The following is a 10273-nucleotide window of genomic DNA, read 5'->3' as shown; positions in this document are numbered from 1 at the left end:
TGAAGTCATAATTTCTTTAATACCATTCTCCGATGATGACAATAACATTCGTACATAAAGCCTACAATACAATATATAAAGCCAACCTATCCGGCCTGTAAGGTATTAGCGTTGTTTTAATATGAAGTTTAAAACATTTTAATCTTTATACAGAAGATTTCTTTAACACCAATCTCCAGTGATGACAATAACATTCGTACATAAAGCCCATAATACAATATAAACAGACAACCTATCCGACCTGTTTTATAAAAGAATCTAACCCTCAGTAAACCAAACCATTTTTGTTTTTGCCCTAAATTGATATTTGATTAGCTTGAACCAAGGATAATTCAGACATACTGTTTAATTAAAGAGATGTTTTACAGCATTGAACAAGCTCATCATGATAATTAAATGACTTTTCCACACTGTATACATCTTCTAAAGGCAATATTGGGGATTTTCACTGCTTTCTGCTACACTTGTGGTTACCGTGGCAACCATTCTGACCAATCATTGATTGCCTTCGGTCTTGTGTGTGATTTCCATTCATCACTGGCAGAAAAAGATGTATTGTAGGAGACAGAAAAAGTATTGCATTGGAATGGTATTGATTGGGCAGACAAATTGTCGTCTTGGATAAAAAAGAGCGACATGGTAAGTGATCTTCACACTTAGTGAGTTGTTTTGATTTGATTTTTTTGCGAAAAATATTTTTGTGTATAAAATTTATGTATTGTTGTTGTATGATTCAAATGTAAGGGGGATGTGATTTTACCCTTATTTGAAGCACTGAGTTTCTCTCCAAATTGGAATGTGTTTACCAATATTGGGTGATAATGTTGTTTTCTTTTTGATGGTTAGGAGCAGATTTTTTGGGTAAGTCTTGTTTAACATGACGAAGCATTTAAGAAACTCAGGATGACCATATTTTGATTTCCTAATGCTCAAGCATAACGGTCGACACAATATTGTGAGGCTAAATTTGAAATGTGAAATGATATATAAATTATGTATTGATAAGATTATAAGTAATTTTTGAAAATTGCGATACACACCAAACTTGCATGAACTGGCAAAACGTTTTGCCATACTTTTTTAAAATGAAATTTTACTTAATAGCATGTATTTGTTAAATTTGTTCATTTGTTCAAGCCATGTTAAAATGTAAGAATTCTGACTTGTTAATATTCAGGTTTAGGTATTTAAGTTTATTTTCCACAGAGGGAGTAAGACTTAGCTTAAGTCTCATAATACATGTGCACTCTTAAATATACTTTGTCTTATACTTTATACTTTTTAATATTTAGTTTTAGTCTGTATATCCCACAGACGGAATAAGATTGAGCTTAAGTCTCATTTTTTGAGCATTCTATTTGATACACTTTGTCAGTGGGAATGAAGATGATATCTTGAAGGGACTCCAACACTGATTTTGTTGGCATTTTTTTTGTTGTTGAGTTATTTTACTTACTTCCATGAACAAAGACCAACAGCAACTGTCAGTACTTATTTTAACAGAATTCAGTAAATCTAAGCCTAAAATTAGATTCAATAATTCAAAAGCGTTACTAACTCTTTTCGGCAAAAAAAAGCGTACTTTGTCACAATTATTCCAATACTTATTATAAATAGAGCTATTTCAAACTTATGTAGTTGTTTTATCATGGTAACAAGCATTTTTGTTTACATTTTAAATGATAAAAAATCGATGTCTGACCCTGTAAAACGTGAATCCCTTTAATGTTACATAAATCACCAATTTCGTGATATATATAAACTGATACACTGTCCTGTCTCCTTCTGTAACTAAGCCAGGACCAATAGATAACACATTACCAAAATAAATAAAGACTAATGGAAGGTAACATGTTACAGACAGCAAATTACTGATAAGCCCATAGTCTGCATTGCAATAATGGCTAGATAATGTACAGGTATATTGTATTTTGATTACCAGTAGTAGGATTATGGGGTTGTAATGTCAACTTGATGGTGGTCATTGGCAGTAAGGCATTGTTTTTGTTTTGAAAATATATTTTACAACCAGTCAGTGACAGTGAGGTTAAGCTGGAGGGCTTTGGCATGAGTGAATAATTTCAGTCATGAAAGTTGTAGGTAATGTAACTGTTTTGTACCTTGTTGTCAAGTACAAAATTTAGTGAGTAGCCTGCAGATTAATGAATGAATAGCATTCAATGTTATTCATCCCAAAGGTTTAGTTATAGAATGTTTACACCAATTTGACTTCTTATCATTCTGTTGTGGGAGTTAATGTTTAGACAGTATGGAAGTTAATGTGTAGACAATATGGAAGGTAATGTGTAGATGATTTGGGAGTTAATGTGTAGACAATATGGGAGTTAATGTGTAGACAATATGGGAGTTAATGTGTAGACAATATGGGAGGTAATGTGTAGACAATATGGGAGGTAATGTTTAGACAATATGGGAGGTAATGTGTAGACAATATGGGAGGTAATGTGTAGACGATCTGGGAGGTAATGTGTAGACAATATGGGAGGTAATGTTTAGACAATCTGGGAGGTAATGTGTAGACAATATGGGAGGTAATGTGTAGACGATATGGGAGGTAATGTGTAGACAATATGGAAGGTAATGTGTAGACAATATGGAAGGTAATGTGTAGACGATATGGGAGGTAATGTGTAGACAATATGGGAGGTAATGTGTAGACAATATGGGAGGTAATGTTTAGACAATATGGGAGGTAATGTGTAGACAATATGGGAGGTAATGTGTAGACAATATGGGAGGTAATGTGTACATTGTAGATGATATGGGAGTTAATGTGTAGACAATATGGAAGTTAATGTGTAGACAATATGGAAGGTAATGTGTAGACAATATGGGAGGTAATGTTTAGACAATATGGAAGTTAATGTGTAGACAATATGGAAGGTAATGTGTAGACAATATGGGAGGTAATGTTTAGACAATATGGGAGGTAATGTGTAGGCAATATGGGAGGTAATGTGTAGACGATATGGGAGTTAATGTGTAGACAATATGGGAGGTAATGTGTAGACGATATGGGAGTTAATGTGTAGACGATATGGGAGTTAATGTGTAGACGATATGGAAGTTAATGTGTAGACAATATGGGAGGTAATGTGTAGACAATATGGGAGGTAATGTGTAGACAATATGGGAGGTAATGTGTAGACGATATGGGAGTTAATGTGTAGACGATATGGGAGTTAATGTGTAGACGATATGGGAGTTAATGTGTAGACAATATGGGAGGTAATGTTTAGACAATATGGGAGGTAATGTGTAGACAATATGGGAGGTAATGTGTAGACGATATGGGAGTTAATGTGTAGACAATATGGGAGTTAATGTGTAGACAATATTGGAGTTAATGTGTAGATGATATGGGAGTTAATGTGTAGACAATATGGGAGGTAATGTGTAGACGATATGGGAGTTAATGTGTAGACAATATGGGAGGTAATGTGTAGACGATATGGGAGTTAATGTGTAGACAATATGGGAGGTAATGTGTAGACAATATTGGAGTTAATGTGTAGATGATATGGGAGTTAATGTGTAGACGATATGGGAGTTAATGTGTAGACGATATGGGAGTTAATGTGTAGACAATATGGGAGATAATGTGTAGACTATATTGGAGTTAATGTGTAGATGATCTGGGAGTTAATGTGTAGATGATATGGGAGTTAATGTGTAGACAATATTGGAGTTAATGTGTAGATGATATGGGAGTTAATGTGTAGACGATATGGGAGTTAATGTGTAGATGATCTGGGAGTTAATGTGTAGACGATATGGGAGTTAATGTGTAGACGATATGGGAGTTAATGTGTAGACGATATGGGAGGTAATGTGTAGACGTAATGGGAGGTAATGTGTAGATGATATGGAAGGTAATGAGTAGACAATATGGGAGGTAATGTGTAGACGATATGGGAGTAAATGTGTAGATGATATGGGAGTTAATGTGTAGACAATCTGGGAGGTAATGTGTAGACAATATTGGAGTTAATGTGTAGATGATCTGGGAGGTAATGTGTAGATGATATGGGAGTAATGTGTAGACGATATGGGAGTTAATGTGTAGACGATATGGGAGTTAATGTGTAGACGATATGGGAGTTAATGTGTAGACGATATGGGAGTTAATGTGTAGACGATATGGGAGTTAATGTGTAGACGATATGGGAGTTAATGTGTAGACGATATGGGAGTTAATGTGTAGACGATATGGGAGTTAATGTGTAGACAATCTGGGAGGTAATGTGTAGACAATAATGGAGTTAATGTGTAGATGATATGGGAGTTAATGTGTAGACGATATGGGAGTTAATGTGTAGACGATATGGGAGTTAATGTGTAGACGATATGGGAGTTAATGTGTAGACGATATGGGAGTTAATGTGTAGACGATATGGGAGTTAATGTGTAGATGATATGGGAGTTAATGTGTAGACGATATGGGAGTTAATGTGTAGATGATATGGGAGTTAATGTGTAGACAATATGGGAGTTAATGTGTAGACGATATGGGAGTTAATGTGTAGATGATTTGGAAGTTAATGTGTAGATGATAATATTGGGAGTTAATGTGTAGACGATATTGGAGTTAATGTGTAGAGGATATGGAAGTTGATGTGTAGATGATATGGGAGGTAATGTGTAGATGATATGGGAGTAATGTGTAGATGATATGGGAGTAATGTGTAGATGATATGGGAGTAATGTGTAGATGATATGGGAGTTAATGTGTAGACGATATGGGAGTTAATGTGTAGATGATATGGGAGTAATGTGTAGATGATATGGGAGTTAATGTGTAGACAATATGGGAGGTAATGTGTAGACAATATGGGAGTTAATGTGTAGACGATATGGGAGTTAATGTGTAAAAGATATGGGAGGTAATGTGTAGACGATATGGGAGTTAATGTGTAGACAATATGGTAGTTTATGTGTAAAAGATATGGGAGGTAACGTGTAGACATAATGGAGTTAATGTGTAGACAATATGGTAGTTTATGTGTAAAAGATATGGGAGGTAATGTGTAGACGATATGGGAGTTAATGTGTAGACAATATGGGAGTCAATGTGTAGATGATATGGGAGTTAATGTGTTGACAATATGGGAATTAATGTGTAGACAATATGGGAGTTAATGTGTAGATGATTTGGAAGTTAATGTGTAGATGATAATATTGGGAGTTAATGTGTAGACGATATTGGAGTTAATGTGTAGAGGATATGGAAGTTAATGTGTAAATGATATGGGAGGTAATGTGTAGATGATATGGGAGTAATGTGTAGATGATATGGGAGTTAATGTGTAGACGATATGGGAGGTAATGTGTAGACGATATGGGAGGTAATGTGTAGACGATATGGGAGGTAATGTGTAGAGGATATGGGAGTAATGTGTAGATGATATGGGAGGTAATGTGTAGACGATATGGGAGGTAATGTGTAGAGGATATGGAAGTAATGTGTAGATGATATAGGAGTTAATGTGTAGAAAATATGGAAAGTTATGTGTAGACGATATGGGAGTTAATGTGTAGATGATTTGAAAGTTTATGTGTAGACACTTCATGTGTAGACGATATGGGAATAACTGTGTAGATGATATAAGAGTACATCTTAGACGACATGGGAGTTATAATGTGTAGGCCAAAACAATGAGAACACTTGCAAACAATATGTTTCAAGCTATGATTAGATTAAGTGCAGTCATGTTTTGATGGAATTTATCTGCTATTAAAGCCTGTCTATTTTAGTTTCTTTTGAAGATAGGCAGCTGTCTTGAGGTGTTGCATTGTAATGGCATCAGTGTTTTTGTGATATTCTGTTTAATGGGTATCATAAATTCAGAAGCCTTTCAAGATAATTGCCATGAGACTTGTTACTAATGTGTTTAATCACAATTATGTCTGATATATATCACTCTTGATTGGGTCTAAACAACATGTTTGTTTAGGGTAAAATCCCCAAATTTACATGGTAGAGTTGAAAGGATTTTTTTTCAAATATTCTTGAAGCTGCACTCTCACAGATTGACAGTTTTGACACTTATTTAATCATTGTCTTGGAATGAGCCCAATTTTGCGTAAATGTCTTAAAACAAGTGTCAGATATAAAACTGCTGACAAAATTGTTTAACATGATCAGATCAAAGTTTTGGATATTTACACTTGAAAGTTGAAGTTTCATGGCTAAAAGTGTTCGTTAAATGCTTTACGGAGAAATGAGTATTTGGCAGTTTTCCAAACAATTGACATCTGTTCTTTTGTGATTTATCTAATTATCTGAATTGATGGCACTCCGATGACAAAATCAGTTGGTTGTGAGACAGCTTATATGTCAAGATAATTTCCGTGAAAATAGCTTATGTCTTGCAAATGTCACTCATATATTCTTGTTGTTATGGAGCTTTTTTTTTTTTTTTTTGATTATGACAGTTTATGTTTAAAGAAATCGTGATTTTCAGGACTGGTGGGAAGAGTTTTCTTGATTATAGTTAAGTATTTTTTGGGAAAAAAACAACTTTGGTTGGAGGCTTTTTATTATTTAAGGGTCGGGTTACCCGAAACAATTTTTTTTTTTTTTAAGCCTTTTTACATATATTTGTTCAGTTATTTATAATACAGTACTCTTAGTAATGTCAGTGGTTGAAATTAGCACATAAGCCTGCTGTAAGCCCTGGGGCGGTATTCTTAGAACATCTTAAAAGATGCACTCTTACTCCCAAATAAGATTTACCACAATTAATAATATTGTTTTATCATTCTAAAAAGGATGAATAAATGTCAAAAACAATGGTTCTTACGAAGGGTAACTGAGTTGAATTGGAAAGATATGAGCAAAAAGCACAAAAATATTAAATGATTGGTGAAATACTATGCTCATTTCTTTTAAATTAAACTCGGTATCCTTCATAAGAACCATTGTTTTTGACTTTAATTCATCCTTTTTGGAATATTATGCATCAGACAATTGTAACCACAGCCCTTACCAGATAAACAGGGGATAGCCGGGGTAATGTTTTTACTTTCCTGGTGGCCCCGCAGTGCTGAGTGATTGCGGTGGTTTTGTCTTCACGCCAAAAATAGCAGGAAATGGGCCTTACCTAGGGTTCCTGGGGCATTTGGCGGGGATTTAACCAGCATTTTGTCCTTGCAGGGCAGGGATCTTACTCGGGCATGGCTGGACCAAAAGTCAAAGTCCCTGCTATTCCCTAGACCAAATGGGGCCGTGGTAACAATTGACTGGTGCATTAAAACAATAGTATTGATTGTGGTCAATCTTATTTGAGAGTAAGAGTGCATCTTTATCTTGGAAAATGACTAAAGTAAGGAAATGATTTAAGATGTTTTATGAATCACTGCAAGCACTCAAAATTGCTTTCCTGGTTTTCATAGATTTAATATAGATGGGCTTGTTAAAAAAACCCACATTGATGACAAGTATACGGATGTGGTTTTGTTTATCAGAAAGTCTAATTTCAATAGATGTTTAACTCCTTAAAATTTTGAGTGTTACCATCCGGTAATTGAATTGTTTTCAATTGTTATGGCCATGTTTTATCCTTTTAAAATTTATATCTGTATCCTTACTGTTGAAGCTGTAATATTGTAGCTGAAGATGATTAAATTCATTTCATTTTAAAATGTTACTGACAGCTTCCACTGGTTTTTAGAAAACATTAGTAACTATTCAACAAGTATGAAGAAATTCCAAGAGCTGTCTTCAAAAAAAAAAAAAAAATTGTGTTAAAGCTGCACTCTCACAGATTGACGTTTTAATCACTTTTTTCTGTCTTGGAATGAGCCATTTTTTTGCATACATGTAACTGTCTAAAAAAAGAGATAATATTAAGAAGTCTGGCTAAAGTTTTTCAACTGTTTTTCAAATTTGATGTTTTATGGCTAAAAGCAATAATACTAATGCTTTAAGAAAATTAAAATTTGCGTTTCTTTTCAAACAACTCAGATCTGTTTGATTGTAAGTTATTTTATATGACTGTCTTGAAGGCATTGATGCTAATATCATCCTATCCTGAGACAAATAACAATCTGTGAGAGTGCAGCTTTAAATACATTTGTACATTTATTACTACAGCTACATTTTACTTTATGGCCAAGAAAGAAAGGTTTGGTGTATAGTTCCATCCTTTTCAAAAAGAGGTAGGTTTTAAATGTTTGTTTTTTTTAATTTGGCTTTTTGTGAGAACTTAATTTATGTCATCATTGCAGAGTTATGTTAATGTTACCTTCTGTATAAAGCTTTAAACTTCATTAAGTGAAACACACTTTTTTTTACCAACTGATTATAAAAACTGTAGGGTCGGCGCTTATTTCGTAGGTAGGAAGAGGTACACCCTGAACCAAATAATTGTTTGGCCTTATCAGAAGTTTGATCTTCAATACTACCATTAAAAATAACATTTGCAAGTTTGACATAAGTTTGTTTTGTTTTGTCTGTAAACCTATAACTGTGTTAGAAGTATTTATGCCGATGAGAAATGATATGTCCTTTAAATCCAAATAAATCTTCCTTCTGTTCTGTTTCAGTAATAATTGTTCTGTTTTTTATTTTCTTTATAATTATATTTATGCAGCATTTTCTGGTTTGTGAACAATTGATAAATGTTGCCTGTCTTAGGAACCATGTTGTAAAACGTTAATTAATGTTTTATGGCTTAAAGAAAAATGGATAAAACTTTGCGATTTTATTTTTTGTCAGCAGTCTTATGTAACTGGTTGCCATGGATTTTCGCAAAAATAGGCTGACGTTCCGAGACAAAAAATAAAAAAGTTGTCAAAATGTTCTGTGAGAGTGCAGCTTTAACTTCCAAATTTTTTTTTGCTCTGGAAGTTGAATGCATAAACATGTGGTCTGCAGTATTTGAGACAACTCAGTTTCAGGCTGTACCTGTTTTGTTTTTGCGAATAAATGAGCATATGATCAACTATTATTACAATTAAAAGTTAACAACGTTGTGAATGTCGTTGTTGTTAACTTTCATATTATATTTACTGCTCAGGAAATTTATTTTATACACTTGTGACCTTTTGTTTAATTCTTTAATAAGATTTAAGACAATTGCCTCCGCTGTACTTGTTTATTTTTAATATGTGAGCTGACATCATCAAATATTTCATGTTTAAAAGTTAACAACGACATCGTAAATCACGCTATTAACTAAATTAACAAGTTCTGAACAATCGGCCCAATTTTACGATACACAATATTTGATAAAAGTATATCCATACATCTCCCTCCATTTAGCATTGATAGAGCAAGAGATATTGTATTTTAGGCCCTTAAAAATAAATTGTGTGGTTAGCAGTCATCGAAATTAGACTTTTGGATGAACAAGCCCGAATGCTTATACTATTGCTTGGCATCAAATTTTTGAACAAGCCGTGCTATATAAAATTCAGAATTTGAGCAAGCCCGAAAGACATTTTACCAGTGCAGGGCTTGCGGGCTTGTGCTAATTTCGACCACTGGGTTAGGGTTACATCCCAAAACAGGACTGGCTATTTTTATTCTGTATTATGTTTAGGCTTTATAAAGAAGTTTTTTGTCATCATTGGTGAAATGCCATTAAAGTAATGACAGACTCTATCATTTTTTCAGTATATAGGTTTTTTTTTAAAGTTTTGCATATAAAAGTTTTACATATATTATAACACACACACACAATTTCTTTTCTTTATTTTTATAACCAACAGACTTTTAATAGGGTTGGATCAGCGCCTGCTTTGTAGGTTAGGGTCGGGTTACCCGAACCAAAAGTATTTTTTTAGGCCTAATTACAAGTTCATCTAATAACCATCTTAATTAAACATCCTTTGTTTACTAACTGTCTTGTCCGTAATATGTTTTCTTCAGCGTAAATTAGAGCAGTTTAAGTACAGTTACTACTGTCAAACACATTTTCTGCTTTGGGGCAGTAAATTGTCGTTTAGTCTATTTTTGACAAACCATATGTCTAAATAAGGCATACATTACCATTATGGTGTCGTTATTAATTATAAGGTAACGTATGCTGTGTTAATTGTTTTGGATAGATTCGGTAAATGAACAGCTGTTTAAATTACTTAAGGTAGTTTGTGATGTTTTTTGGTCCGGACAAGATTACGTATATTGGAATATGTAAAAATAATGGTAAGATAGCCTTATATTTAATATTATTATAAATTTACATGTTTCAGTAAACTGTACAATAATTTTATCAATTATGTTGCTATTCAATTGCAAACCTAATTG

At 33.7% G+C, this 10273-nt stretch overlaps 1 protein-coding gene across 1 annotated transcript in view; it reads left to right on the top strand.

Moving 5' to 3' along the window:
• Positions 1-9895: 9895 nt before the first annotated feature.
• LOC128205748 (solute carrier organic anion transporter family member 5A1-like) overlaps positions 9896-10273 on the top strand; it is a 47044-nt gene continuing 46666 nt past the window's right edge. The window contains exon 1 of the mRNA XM_052907678.1: positions 9896-10042. The gene's annotated coding sequence lies outside the window, so the exon portion shown is untranslated. The remainder of the gene's footprint in view (positions 10043-10273) is intronic.

This window comes from Mya arenaria, chromosome 10 (assembly GCF_026914265.1).
Source record: "Mya arenaria isolate MELC-2E11 chromosome 10, ASM2691426v1".
NCBI lineage: Eukaryota > Metazoa > Mollusca > Bivalvia > Myida > Myidae > Mya > Mya arenaria.
This window is presented reverse-complemented; position numbering and strand designations above follow the sequence as displayed.